Here is a 13,082-nt window from a genome sequence, read left to right on the forward strand (position 1 = left end):
AATTGTTTTATTGAGTCAAACAAGTTCAACATTCTCAAACAAATATTTTATTTGACCGATTGGGATCCAAATCTAAGACAATTCGAAAATAAATAAAATAAACTAATATTTCTTATATTTTAATCGAATTTGGTTTACTAATAAAACTAAAACTTTTTACTTTTCTGCTATGTGCGAATGAAAGTTTACGTAGAGCGAGTATTTTTACACAAATCTTGAGAGGTCGAATTGTACCTACTGTCAGGTATGGACACCAAGAACGCATTCTCATGCAGCTGGGATGACTATTGTAACATTTTTTTTATAATTGGATTAAAAATTAATTATTTTTATTTTAAGATTAATTTTAAAAACCCTTTGCAATTACCGCAGTTACGCCAATAGCCGTATCCAAAAATCTTCCTTTTACGCCTCGCCTAAACTAACGATGTCTTGAAAGTATACCTAGAATCTCATATTTTATATAGATATTGAGGGCTATGATGTATCATTTATGTGAAATAATTACATGGTGTAAACTCCGATTTTAACACATTTATGTAAAAATTTCCAAATCGGTATGATATAAGAACTACGTATAACGGGTTGCCTATCTTGATATGTAATTTATCTATATGTAAATGTAATTTTTAAGCTGCCTAAAATTACGTCCGTTTTCGCTCTTAGTTAGGTTATGTTATTGTATGTAATTTGTGGAAACAATTTACTATTTTTTTATAATTATAATAAAATAAACTAATGGCTTCAATTAAAAAGAAAACAACAAGGAAACAATTGTAAGTGATGTTGGACTTCATAAAAATAAATAGTGCTTACTGGCAAAATAGTCAAGGAAGGCTAAGAAACTAGCCCAATTGTGAGAGGAATTTGCTATCATGGTAAATACAGTAGATGGTGGCCCTAAAAAAACAGCAGAACAATGAAGACATGTAAGAAAATTAATTTCTGTTACTATCAAATTTAATAAATGCTAAATTTTTAGGTGTTCAATGTGTGGAAAATTTTGCAACTCATTTCAAAAATTCATCTTGGGGAGCTCCAGATTATAAATACATTTAATTTTAAAGGTAAAGATTAATGATTGATGTATTATGTTTATTATGGTGTATAATATTTTTCAGAAGGAAAAGGAAATCAACCTGTGAAAATTAAAAAGGCAATAGTTTTATTTAATATTCTATAAACATATCCTTTGTAAAATTATATCTTAATTATGGAATAAACTGAATATAAACATTTTTATTTAACAATTTTATAACTTTTATAACAATTTTTTAGCCGCTTTGTAATATGTTTCAGATTTTTTGTTTTGTCTTGATCTTTGTGTTATTCTTTTTGATTTTGTAACTAATTGTAACATAAATACCTACATATCATTATGAAATATACTAATTATAAACACTTTTATTTAACAATTTGTTTTTATTTTACAACACGATGTTTGCAGCAATAATACTTCTTCATATTCTCTAACGGTTATGAGCACATTTGGACCATTTTGTAATATATTTTAGTTTGTTTTACCATTATCATTAGTCAACATCAATGCATCACAAGAATATATGTTTCCAGCTTTAACAGGGCTGTAATGTAAAACCCTGTGCTTGTGCAAATAATTCTTTGGGACAATCCTCCATTCACCCCTGTGTCTACCAACTCTTCTCTAGATTCTAACTCCAATATATTTTAAATCATCCTCTAAATTGTCTTGATACCTAAGTCTTGGGTCTTCTTCTGGTTTATTGTCCCATCAGCCCTCTTCTGTTAAAAACCTTTCCAACTGTTGCACCTACCTCTTGCCTGATGAAATGCTCTATCCATGTAAGGTATGCTACCTTAATTAATTTTATGTCAGGTTCCACAAAGGTTCTATACAATTCAAAGTTGTAATGCCTGTGCCACAAACCTTGTTCTTTGTAGTAGTATATTTTAGGTATATTTGTAGGTTTACTTTGTAGTATATTTTAGGTTTGTTTTAGTTTTTGAAATTGTATTCTTTACTTGTATGTTTTAATTTTCCAAGGGTTTTAACAAATTTTGGACTAATTTGTAATATATTTTAAATTTGTTTGTTTTTAACTTTTTGCAATTAATCTTAACATACAGGTTTTATGTTTTTAAACATTTTTATTTAACAATTTTATAACACAAAGTTTATATATATATATATATATATATATATATATATATATATATATATATATATATATATTGATTATATCTCATATAATCATATAATTATAAAATAAACTGAGGATAAACATTTTTATTTAAATATTTTATAACATAACATTTGCAGCGATAACACTTCTTTATATTCTCTAAGTGTTTTCAAAACATTTGAGCCAGGTTGTAATATATTTTTTATTTTGTTAGTGTTGTGTCATTTTTGTAATTAATTGTAACATACATGATTTATGTTTTTGTTTTTAACAATTAATAAAAATTTTTAATTTAATATGTTATAATACAGTTTGCAGCAATATAATGTCTTCGTATTATCTAAACATTTTAGAACATTTTGAGCCACTTAGTAATATGTTTTAGATTGTTTGTTTTGAGCTTTTTGTAATTAATTGAAATATTAATAATTTATATCACTAAATTGTAAAATTATATTACTATATTTGATTATAAAACTATATCACTATTTATCATTGTGAAATAAATAAATTATGAAAATATTAATAAGTTTTTGTTTCACTACACAAAGTTTGCAGCAATAACACTTCTTATTATCTGTGCTTCCAACACCCAACCATTTGTTTTGATTTGCCTCCTTTGGAATCATTTCTATGAGAACTACAGGCTGTACTTCATCTTTTTCGCCATTTTGGCACCAAGTGTTCCACTATCCCTGCAGTTATTTCTGTTAATACTTTACTAAATGTACTTTGTTTCATTGAAAATAACAGGTTGTTACCAGAACATTTTTGATAACTTCCATTTCCTACAAAATTAAGTAGGGAGAGAACCTTTAATTCTATTGCAATTTAGTTAAAGCAGAGCTGGTAATCTATTTCAAATGGGTTACTAGTGTCCCGTAACTGACGTTGCTCTACATTTACATAATTTCTTTCTACCACATCATTCAATTCATTGAGTAATAACAAATTTACAAAATCCATTTTTTCAAAAACAAACAAGAAGCCAAAAGTTAGGTTAATTTGAATTATCTGACAGATCTTCAGGATATGACAGATCCGAAAATAACGTTTTATGTAATTTTCTGCTGTGGCTTGGCCATTTTACGCATAGCAACGCAGGGCATGATACATCATACCGTTTTTACACATTATGTTTTGAGAACTGTAATCTGATGTACGTTTTCTGAATTTTACACTAGTATGTAATTATTTACGTAAATGATACATCATAGCCCCCATTATTGTAATCTGTTTGGTACGAGAGGTGCCGATACAGTCTTTTATGAGAAGGTAACGGTACTTTAGAATTTTGTTTCTTTATAGACCTAATTCTTCCTATATCTGTCAGATTTTTTATTCCTTAAAAGAAGTACCGAAACATGCAGATTACTTGATGGCTGCTTTGTTAGAAATTTGAGAGCAATTGTAATTTTTTTTGGAACAAAGAATATTTAGGCTCTTTTTTTATAGCGCTAGGAAAAGAGTAATAAAATTTGTTAAACTTACAAATAACTTTAATTCAAAGAAAACTTATCTCTCAATATGGTATAGTTATTTGCCTTTTTGGTTCCCTTTTTAAAAAATACTGTTGTTTATGTGTTTACGCCGAAAATGTAAGAGGGATGTTCTTAAATGGAGGTGATCCTGTTCTAGTAGATAGTTTGTTCAATTTGCGAAATAGAGGATCACTTTTCGTTGGGTAGTCTGAGAGATTAGACTGACTTTTGGTTGCGTCGTCTAAGAGTTTGCACGTATTTCTTTCTATGGTAATTTATCTATAAGTGTATATATACACTTCTATTGTATCGCAAGTAGTTTGATCTAACACCCGAGCAGATTACCCAAAACATTAAGGAGAGATATTTATATGATCTACTCTTTTGGATTTTTTTTAAACATCATGTTCCTATTAATGTTATATTTTATTTATATGTGCATGTGTCTATGTCTACTATATTAAAAGATTTTGCATTTTTTACATATTACGGTAAATTTATTTGTATTTCTTGTTTTTAGAATTCACCCGTCTAGTGATTCAGTTATTGAATATATTTTGTTTTATTTACCCACTGAATTTTATTTATCTACTTCTAATAAGTTTCCTAATATTAGAGTATCTCTGAATATTTGCTAATAAAAATATTTAACTATCACGATATCTTCGACCAGGATAAAGATCATGCTGTATATGTTTGTAGGTAAGTAGGTGGACGAATTCCACCGAACATATTATATATTATGTGTTTATGTAGTGTGTTGACCACATTTACACTTAATATCTGTTAATATCTTGTATTTGCTCTCAGAACCTAATTACCCCTCCTAATCTCTTTTCGTTTCTAAGGTTTCTTAATTTTCCCCTTTGTAACCCAAAAAAGTTAAGCGGCGCCGTTTTCCTTATCTTTACAATCTAACCTATCTCTCGTGTTATCTATTTCTCTGTCTTTTCTAATCCATGTTATCTTGTCTTATCTTTATGATTTCTTGTATTGGATCCCTTCCTGGTTACAAAAGCTAGTTTCTAACCTCCGACTCGCTCTATAACAACCATCTAGCTGCCGTTTGCAGTGTCTCCATTGGTACTTTTCTAGCACCATCCAAAAAAGGTTTCCGAGTTTACAGAATTCCGTGTAAGGATCGAAAGAGGAATATTGTGCCGCTGGAATAACTATCCCGTGTGAAAACCGAGAGAGAAGTCTCTAAATGCCGATTCAATCCAACATTTTATAGGAAAGAACGACTCGCCAAATTTCTTATTAACTTTAACGAACTTTAAATGTGCCATAGGTGGGTTCTAATAAGCCACGTTTTCTACACATTAACGAGGAAAATGCATAATAATAAAACAATAAAACTAAAAGATTTATTGTCCTTTTACGAGTTCCAAGAACAAATAAACATTATTGACCCAGTTCTAGATAGACAAAAGACTTTTTTATGAATGAATTATCGAAGTGGTTGGTACTAGGAAAAAACATTTATAACCAGTTGTGGTCATAAAAATGATAACTTTTTATATTGAGAAGAGGAGAATTGGCGGTAAAATAATATCGAAGTGTTTAGATACAAAAAGAAATAACTTGTTTTAGCAGGCGTCTTAACGGAAAACGAACGAGACAAAAAAGTCGTTTTGTTTGAGCTGAAATATATTGAAAATAAATATAATATATTTTGGTGTTTAATAATAATTTTATCATAAATATTGAGGGATTATTGGTGATATGTTAAGATTTTAACATATATAATAAAAACTAAACTAGATATGACTGTTTAAATGTTGTATTCGCATGTGTTTAGTACCATCTTCAACTCGTTTCAGCAAAACCATTTTTAAAACAAAAAGTTTGAGAAAAGTTTAATATACACCATTTTCTATTTTATTTTAAAAGCTACATAGTCGTGTATATTAAGTTTTTTTAAGCCTTCGTTTTGAAAAGGAAAAAAAAGATGTTTTTTGAGAAATTTTGGAAATAATGTCTACACTAAATAAAGTAACACTAAACTAAACAATTAACAAATAACTAGAACAAATCTGTTTAAATCATATTTCTTGATAATTTAGAGTGAAATCGTATCTTTTAAAAAACAATAAAATATATTAGAAGAACATTTTCTTTTTTGGCATTTTTAGGACATCACTGTTTCCAGGTCATTTTTGTCGTCGGAAGCTTGAAAGCGTAACCAATTCTTTGTGACAAGTTATAATTGTAGCAAAACGTTTGTAGGGGAAGACGTTATATACAAAGGTTTTGGTATACCTGTAATTTTCGGTTTTTAAGTAAATTGTGGATTTGTCAAAAATATTTCTTTCTCACATTTGAAGAATGTGTGATCAAAAGATATTTATTTCAAAAACTATTCTTTAAAAATGCTTGAAAAGTTGTCGACTTTATCAAAAATATGTTTTTTAATATCATACAAATATAAAAGTGGGACTACATAACTTGGCAAGATTTACGCTTACCTGCGTAGTTATCCACCTCTCATTGTCTTGTCATTGTTAGCAGTCAGAATTTTCGATCTCATCAATATGGATTTTCGTCCATTGTCGAGCGTATCGCAGCAATGACATCTTTAATAACCTCTTTTATTATAAGTCCTAAACCTATCTTTCTTCTAGTATTAGTTACTGAAAAGTGTATCGATCTTCCCGTAATATATACTCTAAGATTATTCTTAACATAGAGGAAAGTCACCAATTATGGAATACCATTTTGTTTTGGAGATATAAAAAAAATTTAATAAAAATAACAGTTTAATGTTATTACAAATCATCATACATTTTTACGTAGTAATTAACAGCCTTCTGTCAAATATCTTAATTAAAAAAAAAATAAAATCGAACACAAAAACAAAATCCCAAATTAGTAACCAAATATGGAATAAGTACCCGTATATAAAATACAAGCATAAACCAATATATCAATAACAAAAATAGACATAAATATATATGAAATCAAATAAATTTAAATAAGAAAATTGTGAAAAATAAAAGAAGTAGGTTAATTCATTTACAGAAATCACAGATCTATGTATCAAACTCTGGACCAGCACAATCATAATAAGCCCAGAGCCCACACATTATGCACTTAATCCAGTTTTCTCCACTGTTTTCCGTGTTAAAAAGTCTTTGGCAAATATACAATCAGCAGATTCTTTGCCCAACAACTAATCAGTATGTTCTGATCAATCAGTGAAGTTGAAGGTACAGGTTCAGGTTGTATATTAGCACTGTTTTTGGTACATGTATTTGTGTCAGGGCTTAAGCAGGTTCAGATCTTGATTCCAGTTGTTGGTTGTACAACCGTCGCGTACAGCATTATCTTGATCAGAAATACAGTCTTTATCACTGAACACATCTTTATTTCATTGCCATAATACAATGACCTTAAAACAGTTGGCTGCAATTTAGCCTGTTTGTATTTTCAAATAGAATTTTGCAAACAGATCCGCGATATCATATGGAGTTATAGTGTATTTTTATGTATGAGAGAGTAATAAAACAATAAATTATGTATGCAAATCCCTAAACTGTTGATACGGGTGACTCAATGAAAAACAGATATTTGTCAACAAGTTTACAGAAGTATAAGGAAAACAATTTTAAATTGAGTATGACCACCAGGTATAAAGGTTGGAGCAGAATAGAATACAATAGTTGTGAGGTTTACTAATCCCTAAATAAGGTTGCCAGTGTCGGAGTGATGGAGGTTAACAGGTACTAATGAATTTGCAAGAAATGTAAGATGTTTATTTTATTGGTTATATATAACCAATAAAAGTTTAATAAGTACCTACCTATTTGCAAAATAAAGTTTAATTCTTTAGATAAAATAAAACGTTTTATTTTATCTGAAATGAGTGGATTCCACGAAGTAAGGGTTTCAACAATCAAACAGTTAATTCTTTAATTCCAGGAATCTACGACAGTAATTGACTAGATAATTACCTTCTAAACTTATTCCACAGAAAATGTGATAGTGGGTTTTTCCATTTTGTATATAGGAAGGTCCAAGTGGCGTATTCAAAATTCTTAACAGTTCACTAAAAGTAGGTACTTCAGTTGCAAGGTGCAGTTTATTGTGTATACTAGTGTTATGGAAAATTTGGAAGTGCCGTGTAAACGCCGAAAAATTGGTCCTCTAACAGTTAATGAAAAAATATTAATATTTAATTGTTTTAAATCATTTACAGACAAACGTTTATGTGAAAGTGTTGATGAGACCGTTGAGTTAGTTAGCAGTATACTTGGTGTTGGGAAATCTACGATTTACAGAGTTATTAAAGAAGAGAAATGTGGTAGTTTTCAAATGCCACGTAATGCTCCAGGAAAACCAAAATTTCAAATAGAATATCATTTTAAAGAAGGACTTCGACGGAAAGTGCATGAATTCTTCTTTAGACAAGAATTTCCAACATTGGATAAAGTTCTTGTCTCAGTTCGAGATGATAAGGATTACCCAGAAATGAGTTGAAGTACGTTATGGAAACTTTTAAAAGAAATAGGCTTCCGCTGGAAAAAGAATCCCAGAAAGTCTATTTTATTAGAAAGAAGCGATATTGTCATATGGAGAAGACATTTTCTAAGAACCATAAAGGAAATGAGAAACCAAAAAAGAAAAATATTTTATCTTGATGACTTGATGAAACATGGATCAACGAGGATCATACACCAAATAAATTTTGGCAGGATGAAACTGTTACAAGTCAAAGGCACGCTTTTGTAAATAACTTATCTACTGGTTTAAACCCACCATCAGGAAAGGGACGCAGGCTGATAATAGTACACATTGGCAGTTCTGACGGTTTTGTTGAAGGTGGTTTATTAACTTTTGAATCAACTCGTACCGGTGACTACCATGAAGACATGAACGCTGATGTCTTTCAAGAATGGTTCGAACAAATGATAGATCTTCTTCCTAAGAACTGTGTAATAGTAATGGATAATGCAAGTTATCACTCCAGACTTATAGAAGGACTGCCCACAACCAAGTGGTTAAAAAAAGACTTGCAGAATTGGCTGAGTTCAAAAAATATTACGTACCATCCCGGATCTATAAGAAAGGAACTTTATTCGTTGTGTGCCCTTCATAAAGAAAATTTTAAAAAATACGAAATTGATGAAATTGCCAAAAATCGTGGAATGACAGTATTTAGATCCCCACCATATCATTGTGAATTAAACCCGATTGAACTGGTATGGGCACAGATAAAGAGTGAAGTTTCAAGAAAAAATACCACTTTTAAAATTCATGATGTTAAACAGTTGTTTTTGGAGGCCGTAAATAATGTAAAACCTGAAAACTGGGAAAAGGCAGTAAATCACACTATTAAAGAAGAGGAAAAAATGTGGAAGCTGGACAATATTACTGATAAAATGATCGAGCCAGTTATTATAAATCTTGGTTCTGAAAGTTCATCTTCTGAATCTGATTTGGATTTGTAACAAATAGCTGTAAGTTTTATATTAATATTTTTATTCATCTATTTAACATACCTTAGACGGTTTTAAAAACTCTTTTTCTCTTTTGTAATTTTTAAAAATTAAAAAAAATGTGAATTTTTTAAAACCCTTTTTAATGTAGGCCAGTCAGTTCTAATAAAGTGTGTGATAAAAGAGGTCACTTTTGTTTATATGCACATAACACTTTATAACACTGAAATAATTCATTTATTTTTTACAATTATTCAAAGTAATTTTTCAATTAATCTTGAGCACGCCCATGGAGTGGTCGGAGCTACCAGTTAAAATTATGCTAATTACTCTCTCGTTCATAAAAATAAACTATATTATAGTCAGGCTCACTGTCTTCATCAAACTGGATAACGTCATGTTCCTCAAAGTCTTCTTTTTTAGAATCAGTTTTATTTTTCTCTGTTTATTTGTTTCTCTTTGCAGTTTTCACTTTATTTTTTGTCTTAGCTAATTTATTTTGCCGTAGAGTGTTCTGATTAATCCCTGAAGTCGAAGGTACAGGTTCAGGTTGTATATTAGCACTTGTTTCTGGTACATGTATTTGTGTCAGGACTTAAGCAGGTTCAGATCCTGATTCCAGTGCAGTGATGTTGGTTGTACAGCATTATCTTGCTTAGAAATAAAGGCTATATCACTGAATACATCTTTGTGTAAAGGCCATAATGCAGTGACCTTAAAACAGTTGGTTGCAATCTCGCCTGTTTGTATGTATTGTCAAATAGGATTTCCAAACAGATCCGCGATATCATATGGAGTTAGAGGTCTGCTATTATTTCTAATCGACATGCGTATTTCCTTACTGTAGTATGTTTTTATCGGCTCCATAAAAGTCTTGTCTAACGGCTGCAGTTTGTGAGTTGTATGTGGTGGTAAAGAAACGATATCCACGTTTTTTTTTTCTAGCAATGTCTATTATATCGAGTGTTACTATAGTGTCCATCTAGAATCAGTAAAACCTTCGATTCAGGAGTCGGGTTGGTATGTTAAATGAAGTGTTTGAACCACTCTTTGAAGATATTCATTTGAATCCACCCTGATAGATGTGCAACTCTGACCGATCCTGGCGGACAGCCTCTGATTAGTTGAGCACTCATATTTTTTCTGGGCAAAATAATAAACGGTGACACAAAATGTCCTGCAAGATTTACGCAAACTACTATTGTCATAAGGGATCGATTCTCTTTGTGCTGAAGTAAGTGCAGCCATCTGGCGTTTCCCTCTATGACAGATGTTTTGTGGTATCTTACTCGAAGACCAGATTAATCCACGTTGTAAATACGATTTGGTGGATAGTTATTTTTAGTGTGAATATCTTCAAAACGGTTCAAAAAAACGTCTACTTTTTCCTTATCAAATACACTTACTCTGGCAAAAGATGTAGGTAGCAGTTGCTCTTCGTATCGAAAGTTTCTCTTTATGATCATTTAGAAATAACTTCAACCACTTTTTTCCAGCCATATCTGATTGAGTAAAGGGATTCTACAAACTGTTTCTCTTTGCTAGCATATATACCATACAGCGAAGATCAGTTCTTGTCAAACCGTGAAATTTGCTCTTCATCATCAATATGTATCCTACCAGCTGACCTTCGAGTTTGGAGCCCTATATTGTAAGTCGCCTTATTCTGGAGACTGTTCATCTTCTTGGTACAAACGAAATAAAGTTGTCCTAGGCATTTGAAATGCTGTGTTGTTTTCAAATATCCCGTTTTCTTCTCCCAGATGAATTTTATAGCTTCTGCGATTATTTCTTTACCCCAGGATTTTCGTTTATTGGTCGATAGTGAAGCTGACATTCTAAAAACAAACATAACACACAATTTTTAAAAGAAATAATAGCAAGTACCTTAATTATGGAATATTCCATAATTAGGCACCAACAACTGTCCATATTTGAATTTTTATTCTAATTGAAACTAGTATCAATATTTTTCCAATCACAATATCTTAATTACAGGTCACAAAATTACCAAATAAACGTAATATGGATGTACTCGATGGTATAGGAAGTCTGTATTCAAGCATAATAACCGATAATACTCGAGCAACTGACACAAAGGTGTGAGTGCGATAGTAAAGAGAGCGAGTGAAATAGAAGATGGTCGTGTGTTTCATTTCAAACTTATATTTTCGGAGAAATCAAGGTATTCCATATTAGGATACTATTTATTTATACATATTTCGTTACTTTCCATATCACTCTAGTAATTACGAAGACACGTTTAGAGGTCCCTTTGTATCTGTACTATATATAGAATTTTGTAACAACTTTCTTCTTCTTCTTCTTCCTACTTTATAAATAGGCTTTATGCCTGTTCTACTTCAGTTTTTAGCCTCAATTGACGTTGTCTGACCCTCTTTTCCTCGGTCGTCCCAATGATCTTCTTCCATTTGGCGATTTGTCTTTTGCTATTCGTACTATTCTATTTTCTGTCATTCTTTCGATGTGTTGATTCCATTTCACTTTTCTTCTTTTAGAATTTGGTTTGTTATTTTTCGTAAGACTTTCATTTCTGTTGTTTCGAGTAGTCTTTGTGTTTTCGCCATATCTGCTCTTGTTTCCGCTGTGTACGTCATTATAGGTCTTATTGTTGATTTATATATTCTGGTTTTCGTTTCCGTTGTGAGGTATTTGTTTCTCCAGATTGTGTTGTTGAGACATCCTGCTGCTCTGTTTGCCATGTTCACTTGTTTTTGTACTTCTTCTTCCACTTTTTCGTACCTTGACAGTTTTATTCCCAAGTATTCAGTTTCCATCACCTGTTCTATTATTTTGTTATTTACAACTAGTTTACATCGTCTCGGTTCCGCTGATATCACTATCGTTTTAGTTTTCTCTGTTGAGATCTCCATGTTGTATCTTCGAATTCTTTAATTAATCTTTGTAAGTCATCTTCATTTTCGGCTGTTATTATGGCGTTGTCGGCGTAGAATATTATCCTTATTTGCTTTTCTCCCATTCTATATCCTCTTCTTTTTTTAACTTTCTTTATGATTTCATCCATTATCAGAATAAATATTAATGGGCTCAGCGAATCTCCTTGTCTAATGCCAGTTTCATATTTGATAGGTTGCGATAGTTTTCCTTTACATCTTACCATAGCTATGTTATGTTTATATATATTCTCAATGGTTTTTACTAAATCCAGTGATATTTCCTTTTCATATAATAATTGTATCGCGTCCCGAATTCTCTCTCTATCAAACGCTTTCTTCAAATCTATTAGACACATATATGCTGGTTTGTTGTATTCCAGCGACTTTTTCTTTTATTTGTCTTATTACAAAAACTGCATCCGTGCATGATCTTCCTGTCCGAAATCCATGCTGTTATTCTTGCAGAGATATTCGTTCGTTTATTTTTGTCTCTATTATTCTTGTTGTCAATTTGAGTATTGTATTTAATAGATTTATTGCTCGATAATTATTGGGGTCTTTCTTATCTCCTTTTTTTGAAGAACATCACCGTGATCGCTCTCCTCCATTCATCTGGTATTCTGTTCGTGGTGATTATTTTACTAATAAGAAGTTGCAGTTGTTGTACAAGGTGATCACCTCCATATTTTAAGAGTTCATTTGGCATTTGATCTTCTCCTGTTGACTTTCTGTTTTTTAATTTTTTTATTCCTTCTTTCACATCGTTTTGGGAGATTTCGGTCTTTTCCTCAGTTATTATATTTGGCGTTTCTGGTAAAGGTTCTTCGTTTTGTTTTTTAAACATTTCTGTCAGGAAGGCCACCAGTGTATCCTCTTGTATGTGTTCTATTTCAACTAGTTCTTTCATTTCGCTTCTTTGTTGTCTTATGAAGCGCCATACTTGTTCTGTTGTCCATAGAAATCCATATGTTGTCCTTTTGTGAATCTTTCCCAGTAATCTGTTTTTATTTTTCTTACCAATTGATGAGTTTCAGTTCTTATTCTTTTATATTCTTCATATGATTCATTCGTTTTTTCTGACTT

Source organism: Diabrotica undecimpunctata, chromosome 1 (assembly GCF_040954645.1).
Source record: "Diabrotica undecimpunctata isolate CICGRU chromosome 1, icDiaUnde3, whole genome shotgun sequence".
Lineage (NCBI taxonomy): Eukaryota > Metazoa > Arthropoda > Insecta > Coleoptera > Chrysomelidae > Diabrotica > Diabrotica undecimpunctata.